This window comes from Euprymna scolopes, chromosome 46 (genome assembly GCF_053919585.1).
Source record: "Euprymna scolopes isolate OS-2025 chromosome 46, ASM5391958v1, whole genome shotgun sequence".
In the NCBI taxonomy this organism is placed as follows: domain Eukaryota; kingdom Metazoa; phylum Mollusca; class Cephalopoda; order Sepiida; family Sepiolidae; genus Euprymna; species Euprymna scolopes.
The window spans coordinates 16,781,871-16,793,969 of record NC_136527.1 but is presented as its reverse complement, the minus strand read 5'-3'; positions in this window follow the sequence as shown (position 1 = coordinate 16,793,969).

The window sequence follows — 12,099 nt, the reverse complement described above, 5'->3', positions numbered from 1 at the left end:
TTGATTGACTAGCCTTAATTTAAACCTATATCACTTCCAGTTTGGAGACTGGCGCAATAGCTAACACGTCACATTTTTTTTCACTTTCTTTTCCTCCTTCGCGGTAGGGGTTCGAGCCTGCCTGCCTACTACCACTTTTTTTTTTTTGCTCAACTTACAGCATTTCCAACTGTCATGAACTGTTGCTAAACATATAGCCACTTCCTAAAAGTGCCTGCAAACAACTTTAAATATGTCTATATTCATTGTTCGATCCTTTTGTTATTCTCACTATCACATCTTGATTAACAATCATATATCAGCTTCCTTTTGTGTGCCTTTGTGAACAACTTTCTATCTATTATTTTGCTGATAAACCTATTTGTTCTTTTTCTCTTTTTTTTTCTCTTTCTTCCCCATTTCACAACACCATAGTAATAATTTTTTTTTTTCGTTATTAGGATGTTGTGAATGACTGCGGAAAATTGCAGAATCTCTTAATTGTGAAGGACTTGGACACACAGATGAAAAAGTCTACAACGTACAGAGCCTTGTACGACAAAACGCCATCATCGCCCATGAAATGTGCGACGCCACAGAAGAGGTCTCGATCGGCTGAACAGTTTGTAGAAGTCGACAAGTTTTTGAGGCGGAATAAGTCACCGCGTTTCAAGTGCGTATGAATGATAAATTTGTGAACGCTTTTGCACGCGTCTTGTCTCTCGTTGTTTCATTCTGCTAATTCAACATCCGGCCATCAACACGATATCGAAACGGACAATCGTCGCTTATGATATTAAAAGAAGGAAAACTTTCTTTCCTCTTTTTTTTTTCCACCACAAACAAGGCACAGTGCCACTTTGAAGTAGGGGGCTACTATCGAGGCCCTAAGTTGCAGGGGTATTATGAAGGGAGATAAGATGTTTGTTCACATCACATTTTTACTTCTGCATGTCAGTACAGTTGGGAAAGCAAAATCCCGGAAGGGAGTTCCGAAGTCTTGCAGTTCTGGGGAAGAAACTATTAGAGTAGAAGGCTTTTTTACATCTAGGGATCTTTACTGTGAAGGGGTGGGATTTAGCTGCTTGTCGGGTTTATCTGGGGTATTTATGTCGAGGGGGGGGGTACAAGTGCTTGTAGTTTGTTGGAGCATCCACCATTAAAATACTTGTAGAACAGGCAGAGGGATGAAGTTTAGATGAGTTCATGATCTATCAGGGTGTCAAGGAGTGAGAGACTAGTAGCAGATGCACCAGCCCAAATGTGGCAACAGTACTCCATACATGGGCGAATGGTGGCCTTAAAGAGGTACAGGATACTTTCAGGCGTAAGTAGTTTTCTAGCACCGTTGAGAGAGCCCACCTTCTTTGTCTTATTATTTTGTTTGTCTCATAAACAATGGCATATATATATATATATATATATATATATATATATATATATATATTATATTTAGGGGATTAGAACAAGAGTCTAAAGAGCAGAGTATATTTTAATGTGTTACTAAATTCATTAATACAATTAAAAGAAAAGAAAACAAAACAGTGCTCGTTGTAATGTAGATATATAATAAGCTCGATAGACATACATGTCCTAAAGCTATTTCAATATTTAGTAAGATGATTGATAATTTATAATTAAAATTAAAAATCTGTTTCATAAGGAAGAACAAACAAAAGCAATAAATTGTACGATCGTTTCGGAAACAATGTTTTTATTGTGATAGACACTGAGTCTTAGACAATAATTTTATGATATAGTTTTTTGAGCAGTCTCATCAGCAGAAATTTTGGGTGGTGGTTTTTTAGACACCAAAAATAAACCTAGCATTTTTAAGTATATATATATATATATATATAAAACATTGAAAGAAGTTTGTGCGAATCGATCAACATTTCCATGTTATCATTGGGACTCCAAATGAATCTCACAGTCAGAAACCTAGAAATATATATTTAGTATACATCACAATAACTTTTATTTAAAAATATTTTGGCTACATATATGCAACCATTTCAGCTACAGCTTATCTAGGTTTAGCTTTTTCTAATAATTTTTTCCTTTTCTATTGTTCCCCCCAAATAAGGCCTATTTTAACTCATTTTATTGTTATGACCTTCCATTTATTGTGGTCCTGGATATAACCTTAAACTATATCCAGTGGTGAGGCCCCAACTTGTGGGTTTTGTGGAGTGTGGAGCCACCCTTTAATTGCCATTGCTCCCAGGTCCACTCTGACTCGGAGTGGTAGTACCTGTTAGGGTCCCAACTATGGGTTGAATAGAATCTGATTTAAAAAACAAATATACTCCATTAAAAATCGTTCCTCAAAATAACTAGATTCGGCATTAAATAACCTGAAAAAGGTTGATATGCCGCAAAACGAAAACCAACCAAAACACAACCAACAATCCATTTCTTGTCATAAATAATTTTACCAAGAATTCTTCATAAGTTTTGGTTTCGATTATAGCTACTGGCAGTCCATTAATCTATTTTTTAAAATATAATTTTATCAAGAATTCTTCATAAGTTTTGATTTTGGTTTCGCTTTTAGCTGATGGCACATTAGTAATGTTTTTTTTACAATTAATTTTATCAAGAATTCTTCATAAGTTGGGGTATTTTTTTTTTTTTTTTTTTTTTTTCAGGGATTTTATTTTATGCATATGGGAATTTCTCATACTCCGAGTTCACAAGGTAAACGTTAATGGTTAGAAACCATACAAACTAGCGATTCAGTTCGAAAAACAGGTAGTGTTGAGTGTTAAGCACCAAGAAAAAATGGCTGACGCAAGGAGATCACATTTTTGGAGTCTAGGTAATCGCTCAAAAATAGAAAATTAAACAAAATACAAACCCAGAGGCTTGTCAAAACATGGAGCCTCCCCAAGACGAGAGCCATCCATTTCAATTGATGCCAGATGGGGATCAGAGCGTTGATGATGTAAAGATAGAAGCTTGGTTTTGATGCATTAAAAGTGACCAGCCACCTCTTCCCCCATTGTACCACGCGCTCAAGATCAGAGGAGAGAGAATCAGAGAGAACTTTGTCATTTACAGCCTTTGATGTGTTGCCATAGATGGTCATGTCATCAGCATAGATGTCAACGAATGATTTAAGTATGTGTTTAGGGAGATCATTGATGTAGATCTGGAAGAGAGTTGGGCCCAGGATGGACCCCTGGGGGACTCCAGTATTAATACTGTGGGCCTCTGATTTCTGCCCATCAACCACTATTATGAGCCTATCAGAGAGAAATGATTTAATGACTGAGAAAACATTTCCAGTAATACCGTAACCTGAAATCTTGTGAAGTAGGCCCTTATGCCATACCTTATCGAAGGCAACAATATTCCATGCATGGATGAATCGCAGCTTTGTAAACATATAGGATGCTCTCTGGTGGGAGTAATTTTCTAGCACGGTACGGGGAGCCCACTTTCTTTGCAGCAGACTTTGCAATATCCTCAATGCATTTGTTCCACTTCATGTTGTCTGTGAATGTTAAGCTGAGGTGTTTGAAGGAAGAGTTCTCAGGCAGGGTGTTATTAGTCATAGCTATCAGTCACTGGGAACAAAGTCTTCTAATTGTTAAAGGAAAGCCGCTTAGTCTTAGTAGCATTAAATGTTACCATCTGTTTACGGCCCCATTCTACTAGGGACTGGAAGTCGTTTTCTAGGGATTCTGCCTGACAAAGTTTGCTGAAACATGTCTGCACATGTGTAGCTAAAGTGTTTGTATGAAGAAAAATTTATACTAAATATATAGCTCTATTTTTATCTTGAGCACTACTATATAAATGTAAGAATTCATTGGATTAACTCTAATGAAGAAAACATTGCCAGAATGATTTTTTTTTTAATTTAAAAAAGTTTGTTTCTTATATAAAATATATACACGCATACATCAATATATATTATATATATAAAAAAACGGGCCCCAGCTCTAATTAGGCCCTGTTTCTTACTGTTTTGTCCGAATGAAATGAAACTTTGGTTATAACTAGTTTATTATATTCAAAACATCACATCAAAACACTAGGGACTTTGGCCTTTTTTTCTCCGTTCTACAGCATATGTTCTAGATGGCATTTTTTTTTTTTTTTTTTTTTTTTGGTCACCCTGTAGAAAGAGGTTTGTGTTTACTATAAACTTTTTATGCAAATATTATGCAAGTATAAATCATGTAGAATATCTGCATTAATATAATTACACGTAATCTATATATATATATAAAAGCGAAAATGTGTGTGTGTGTACTTTTTGGACTTCTCGTGGGGGTAGGCGCTTAAAACTTTATATGCTGTCTAAATAATATCATGACTTAACGGGAGTCGCATGTATCTTTAATTTGCCCAACTTTTACGCGCTATTTTTGAGATTTTTTTTCAATCATCGTGTCTGTTACGCTTTTCAGTATAATAAAAGCAAATGATGGGGTGGGGGAAACAGAAACTGTCTTGCAGCGCAAATCGCGTCATGTTTGACCTTAATAAGGTCAAACATCTTGCAATTTAACTTTCTCGCACCTGACAATTTCACTTTATAAACGTTAAATTAAGACTGCTTTCCCTTCCTCATGGCCGAGATGGTTAGGTGTCTGAGTTTTTTCCCCCCTTTCGTTTCCACCTTCGCGTCAAGGCTTCGGGTTCGAGCCTACCTTCCTATTAAAACTTTTTTTTTTCTTTTACACCTCCAAACACCCGCCCAACGTTTTTTTTTTTTAACAGGGTTGTTTTATCTACCCCTCCCCCTCCAACAACACACCAACACACACACCTCCAAACACCCGGGCAACACCGGGTACCTCCGCTAGTAGTTAACTAAAGATGATCATCCCATAAGAAAAAAAAAACTAATCGGAAATTAATTAAAATGAGTGTTTAAAAGAATATGCATAATATTTGTGTAAAAAAAAAGTTAAATACAAACCTCTTTCTGTATATATTTATGTATGCGTATATATATTTGCTTTAAAAATTTTGCCTACCAAACTCCTATCAGTTTTTGGTCTACAGACATGAAACTTCATATATAAGGTATTCGAACCCATGTAAAACGTTATATTTGGGCTTTAGCCGGGGGGAAATTCGTACAAAAGTGTGAAAATGAAGAAAAAAAATTAAATTTGCCAGATGAAGATGAACGACAGCATTATGAATATGCATGCATAACGTAATAGCTATCGGGTCATGTTTTAATTTTTAGCCTTGCAGCAAACATGTCTTCATAGGTCAGTCATAAACGTCAAAGGAAAAAGTAAATCGTAAGCTAAACGTTTTTGTTTTGATTCTCAGTAGTGGCGCACAAATTTTTTTTTTTTTTTTATAAATCATTGCAATATATTTGGTCCAATATAATTAATAAATACAAAATCTGGATTAATCAAAATATCATATTTAAGCATATTTTACGATCGATACTTCTTTTGTATGCCTCGTCATCTCTTCCTCTGGAGTGTTCCATGCAGGATAGTCTGTACAAGTCATTCTGAACGTGTTGTGTGCCCATACCATCTGAGTTTCCTGTTCTTCACAGTGGTCAGTAGTTCTTTATAGTGACGCGATTGTTGAGTGACCTCTCTGCGAACTTCATTATTGGTAACATGGTTCTTGTATGACATTTCAAGGAGTCTTTTGGGGCATCTCATTTCTACTACTGTAGAGCCTCCTTTGTCAGTCTACGTTCAGCGTCCATGCTTTGCATGCGTAAAGCAGGATTAAGAGGATTAGCCCGTTCGGTAGCTTCGCTTTGTTTCCGAGAAAATTAAAAAAAAAATTTTTTTTTTTTTTTAATTTATTTTATTTTATTTTTTTTACATTTTCACCTCAAACAAGGCACATTGCCGCTTTGGTGTAGGGGGCTACTGGGGTACTATGTAGGGAGTTGGGCAGCAAGATGTCGGTTCACGTTACGCTTGACCTTCGACATGTCGGTACAGTTGGGGAAGCAGGGACCTGGAATGGAGTTCCAAAGTCTAGCGGTTCTGGTGAAGAAACTACTGGAGTAGAAAGATCTTTTACATCTAGGGATCTCTACTGTGTGGGGGTTGGATATTGCAGCCTGTCGGGTTTGTCGAGGGTGTTCACGTTGTAGGGGCAAACTACTTGCAGTTCATCAGAGCATTCACCATTAAAATACTTGTAGAACAGGCAGAGGGATGCAACATATCGTCTATAGAGGTACAGGATACTTTCAGGTGTTAGTAGTTTTCCAGCATGGTAGAGAGAGCGTATCTTCTTCACAGCAGTCTCTCAATGTAATTGTTCCAACTCATTTCCTGTGGAGGTTAGACTAAGGAGTTTAAAAGATGTACTTTCAGATAAAGAGTCATTGGGCATTACTATTGGTGGCAGAGAAGGTTTCTTGTAATTATTGAAGTGAACAAGTTTAGTCTTGGCAGCATTGAATCTGACCATCCATTTTTGTCCCCATTCTGCTACAGATTGGAGGTCATCCTCTAGTGTTTTTGCCATATCTTTAGATATGTGTTCATTTGTTTTCTTGTCGTGTCAGTTATAGAGTGTGGTGTCATCAGTATATATATATATATATATATATATATATATATATATATATATATATATATATAATCTTTAAGTTAAATGGGATAAAAAGAGCTGTTTACCCATCTCCTCAGAGGAAAAAATATTAGCAAATATTATAAATGGTTTATACCTAATTTGCTAAAAGCAATAAGCATAGAAAATCATAATTAAAAGTTTTTAAAGTTTTTTAATCCTAGAGTAAGGGAAATTATATATTGGTTCTGAATTTGTTTTCTTGTCGTGTCAGTTATAGAATGTGGTGTCATCAGTATATATAAGGACAACAAGAGTATGAAATGAAGACACAAAACTATATATAGGTAGATATAAAGTGGGTCATTTATTGAATAATCGAATACAGGCAAAATTTGGGGGATAGAAGGGACTCTTTATGCCAGGGCATTTCGAAGCCTAACGCTTCTTATCAGAAGAGTAGAGAAGGTGCTAGGTAGCATGGTGGGGATTATTCAATGAATGATCCACTCTATATCTACCTATATAAAGCATTGTGTCTTCATTTCATTCTCTTGTTGTCCTATTGTATAAGCTCCAATAATTATTGTTGAGCTTGGCATTATCCGGATAAGTCTCCTTTTGTGGAATTGACCTTCATCTTTTCTCTTTTACTTAAAGCAACATTATATATATATATATATATATATAAATCCAACGTTACTAATTTCCATAGATAAAGTAGCCACCAAAAGTTTTAATAATAAATACAAAAGTACTCAATACCGAAGTAGAGCAAGGTATACGCCTGAAGAGGTCTCTAGTTGCTAGTAACCAACTGACCGAAACATGCTCATTATTGTGTAGCAACATATTACTACTTATGTAGAAACATTGCGGCATTGAGCACTCTTGTATTAACCTTGTTAAACTTCATTGGTTGCTTAACCTCTGGAAAACAATAATCTCAGATTATATGAAATATATATATATATATGAGTAGGTAGTAGTTTGCTTGAAGCATTGTTGGTAAAGAAATATATAGAATTTTTTTTTTTTTAAGCCAAAGACAATGCGGGGAAAGACCGGAATTATGAAAGTAAAGAAAGAAAAACAAACAAAGGTAGATGGGTGTGCTTGAATAGAGGAGTGTCTAGCCTTTATTCGTCTATCTTTCCTCGCCTCAATGTATAATTAGTTATAACCAAGTTGTTGGTATGTCCGGTGTATGTAAAGTCCGTGGGTGGTATGGAACTTTGATTAATTTCGAGAGAAAGGGACTTCTCTTTTTCAAAATATAGACGAATAAAGGCTAGACACTCCTCTACTCAAGAACACTCGTCTACATTTGTTTGTTTTTCTTTCTTTACTTTCATAATTCCGGTCTTTCCCCGCATTGTCTCTGGCTTAAAAAAAAAAAAAATTATATATATATATCTCAGCTGACCAAAACATACTCATGAATATTTAGCAACATATAAATGCTTATGTAAAAACAAATAAAAACTATAGCTTGACCATATTTTGGTATTGAGCACTCTTGTATTAACCAATGTCATGTAGCCACATATTACTGCTTTTATTTATTATATATATATGAAAATGCATAAAAAATGAATACGAAAAGTTGAAAGTTTATAACTTTTCTGGATTCGTTTTCTATTGGTGACGTGCAGGAATACAAAATATTATGAAAAACATTTAAAAACTCACTGAGGAAGGCTGAAGGTACAATCGAAAATAGTTCTTGTAAAAAAAATTTTTTTCATGCAGGGTGACACCAAAAAAAAAAAAAAGGGACATTTAATTGTTTTTCTGAGCATTTTACAGTCAACGGAGAAAAAATGGCCAAAGACCCTAGTGTTTTGATGTGATGTTTTGAATATAATAAACTAGTTATGACCAAAGTTTCATTTCATTCGGACAAAACACTAAAAAACGAGGCCTAATTAGAGTTGGGGCCCCCCTTTTTTTTTTTTGGATTCGTTTTCTATTGGTGACGTGCAGGAATACAAAATATTATGAAAAACATTTAAAAACTCACTGAGGAAGGCTGAAGGTACAATCGAAAATAGTTCTTGTAAAAAAAATTTTTTTCATACAGGGTGACACCAAAAAAAAAAAAAAGGGACATTCAATTGTTTTTCTGAGCATTTTACAGTCAACGGAGAAAAAATGGCCAAAGACCCTAGTGTTTTGATGTGATGTTTTGAATATAATAAACTAGTTATGACCAAAGTTTCATTTCATTCGGACAAAACACTAAAAAACGAGGCCTAATTAGAGTTGGGGCCCCCCTTTTTTTTTTTTTTGAGTCACCTTGTAATAATATTTTGTATTCCTGCAGGTCATTAATAGAAAATAAATGTAGAAACGTTATAAACTTTTATATTTTCGTGTTCATTTTTTTATGCATTTTTGTATAAATATATACTTCCCAAGGAATACACGCGAATACGCACATATAATATACATATATTCATATATTATATGGTAAGAAAAAAAATAAGTTTATCTGAAAAATTGTTTTTCCAAAATAGTATTTTCTTCTTTAATGTTTTGTTTGTAATAAATAATTTTTTACTTTGATGAAATGTTCTCTTTTTTTTAAATATTAAATAAATTTTAATGTTTTTATTATTATTATTATTATTCCCTTTTTTTTAAAGCATATGAAATAAATTTTAATGCGTTTTTGATGGATTTTTTTATTGTTCCCTTTTTCCTTTATTTTTATTTTTTTTTTACATATCAAATAATTTTTTTTTTTCATTTGAAAACGTTTTGGGTAGAATTGGTTGAATTAAATGTGTTATTTTTTTGCTTGACGTTTAAAAAAATATTTTTTTTTGTAAAATATTTAGGTGTACTAAAAGTATTTTTTTTATTTATTTATTTTTATTTTTTTTAAAGAAATTATAACAGAATATCAAGCCATGAATGTATCAAATTCCGAGATTAAATACTAACATATGTCCAACGGCTTTAAGAAATTGATTTCTACGATAACCTATCTCTGCCCAGGCCTTTATCTCTCTTAACTCCATCCTTATCACTTTTTCCCATGTTTTCCTTGAACTTTTATGGAACTGACCCTTCTACATCTACTAACCAAAGAATTTTCATCTGTTCTTTCAATGTGACCATACCATCAAAGTCTACTTTTCTACACCCATCTCCCTATGTTGCATGTCAAGACTATGCACACACGCACACACATGCAGGACAGTCGGAAGCTAAAATGCACCCAGTGATATCGTGAAGCTGTCAAAACTGACGTCGCTGGAGGTGAATAGGTCAAATAATTGACCCCCACAGCTGTCTGGGTTGAAACACCTGCTAGAGAACAGATCAGTATATATATAAGCAGGTAAAACACGAGTCAAGCAGTCAAAAAGCGATAACAGCACGAGATGTTGCTGAATCTGCCACCTCCTGCTTCGCCCTCCATCTACTGGTTGGAAGCACGCACACGAGACAAGAAATAAAATAATAATTTTATATTTTTCTTACAAACGAATTTGTGTTGCGCGTTTGTTTTTCTTGGCTGACGAGAAACTATTGTTCAACCCGGCTACCATCACACCTGTTCTGACCAGATTTAATCTTCCTCTGATGTCATTAGGTCTAAGCCTATCGTTAATACACACATTACACATCCATCATATCATTCTCATATCATTCCTCTCCATGCAACACATATCCTCAACCCTTACTGTTAATGATTCATTTGCATACATCATTGCATTGCACACACATGCTTGATAGACACTTCTTGCTTTACATGCTGGTATGCGTTATATGGCCTTTAGAAACTGACCTTGCTACCTTAACTGTTCTACATCTACTAAACCAAGAACTCTCATCCATTTTTTTTTCAATGTGACCAAACCAACAAAGTCTCCTGTTCTCACACATCTCTCTATACTGTCCAGATTTCTCTAAGGTCCTCAGATCTAAGCTTGTCTTTAAGACTGGCATTACACATCCATCATATCATTCTCGTATCATTTCTCTCCATGCAACGCATGTCCTCAACCCTCACTGGTCTGATTTCACTTGCCATGCATCATCACTGTTCACATACAATAACCTCCTCTCTTGGTTGTTTGTCACTGGTAACGCTCTGCTGGTTAGTGATAACAAAAGTGTCCTGAAGTTACTCCATTTAATTCTTACGATCACAGTAGCATCTTCTGTGTTCAAATTGTATCACTAATGTATTCACAAACTGACCCTACTACCTCAACTGTTCTACATCTACTAGGACTGAATTGAGACATATTGTAACCCAAAAGAAGCAAGATCACTAACAACAATATTTAGTTACTTCCATGTATGTACCTATGACAAAACAAAAACATCATATTCCAAAAATCATATTTTGATCAAGTTTTATTTTTTAAATAAGAAAATCAAATTTTATGGCTAACTGAGTAGCGACTGTTTCATGTCGCCATGTTTGGTTTGGTTTGGTTTGGTTGTTTTACGGCATATCAACCCCTTTTTGGTTATTTAATGCCGAATCCAGTTATTTTGGAAATAGTATTCATGTTGCATCCAGTTATTTTGTAAAAGGTTTTTATTGTTCGAGCTTTTTGTATCTTTAATGAGTAGTTTGTAGTGTTTGGTTTGGTTGTTTTATAGTGGATTTTATCATTTTTATTCCCTGCCCTGCAGAACATGAATGAGTTTTGCAAAGGGAGAGGGAGGGAAAAAGGGTTACAGTATTAATTTTTGGTACATTTTAAGTTAAGAAGCCAGTCAGAAAGTGGGGGAGATTGGAAATGGGAAGAAGGAAAAAAGGGGTAAAATGTGGGTTTTTGGTTTTGCAGAACATAATTAAGTTTCGCAAAAGGAAGTAGAAAAAAAGAAAAAAAAGGGCATCAATATTAGTTGCATTTCGTCTCAGGAAGCCAATATCTTCAGACAGCCTAATCTGGTAGCACAAGCGCAATTTTTGAAAACAGGCTGAAGGAACAAACTCGGTTTTAGAAAGTGCCGCTGGAAAATGGTCGAATCCTTCTATCGATCCAGTAGATATCTCACTGCTGATGCAATTCTCTATCTATATAAGAGCCAGATACGTCCAAGGATGGAGTACTGTTGCCACATATGGGCAGGAGCTGCTAGAAAAGACTTGTCCTGCCTTGATAGAGTTCAAAATAGACTTCGGGGCCTGGTGGGAGATGTCCTTTTCTCTTCGCTGCAATCTCTGTCTCACAGAAGAGATGTTGCGAGTTTGTCTCTGCTTTATCGTTATTTTCATGGAAAGTGTTCGACTGAGCTTCAATCTATGGTCCCCCCTCGCCAAACTTTCACAAGAAACACTAGACTAGCTGAAAACATTATCAATAATTTTCCCCACTCTTTATCTGTACCTAAACCTAAACGTAGATTCCATGATCAAAGCTTCTTTCTTAGAACTACACGCCGTTTTCCTGCTTTCCAGCTTTCTATAATATGGTTGTCTTCAAGTCCAACGTGAACAAGTTTCTGATGAGCCGTTTCACTTAAGTTAACAAATTTACTGAACTTCCATTACTATCGATTACTATATTGTCCTTTTGACTACTCTACACTCTTTAACCCTTATCCTTGAGTGGCCTATCGGCC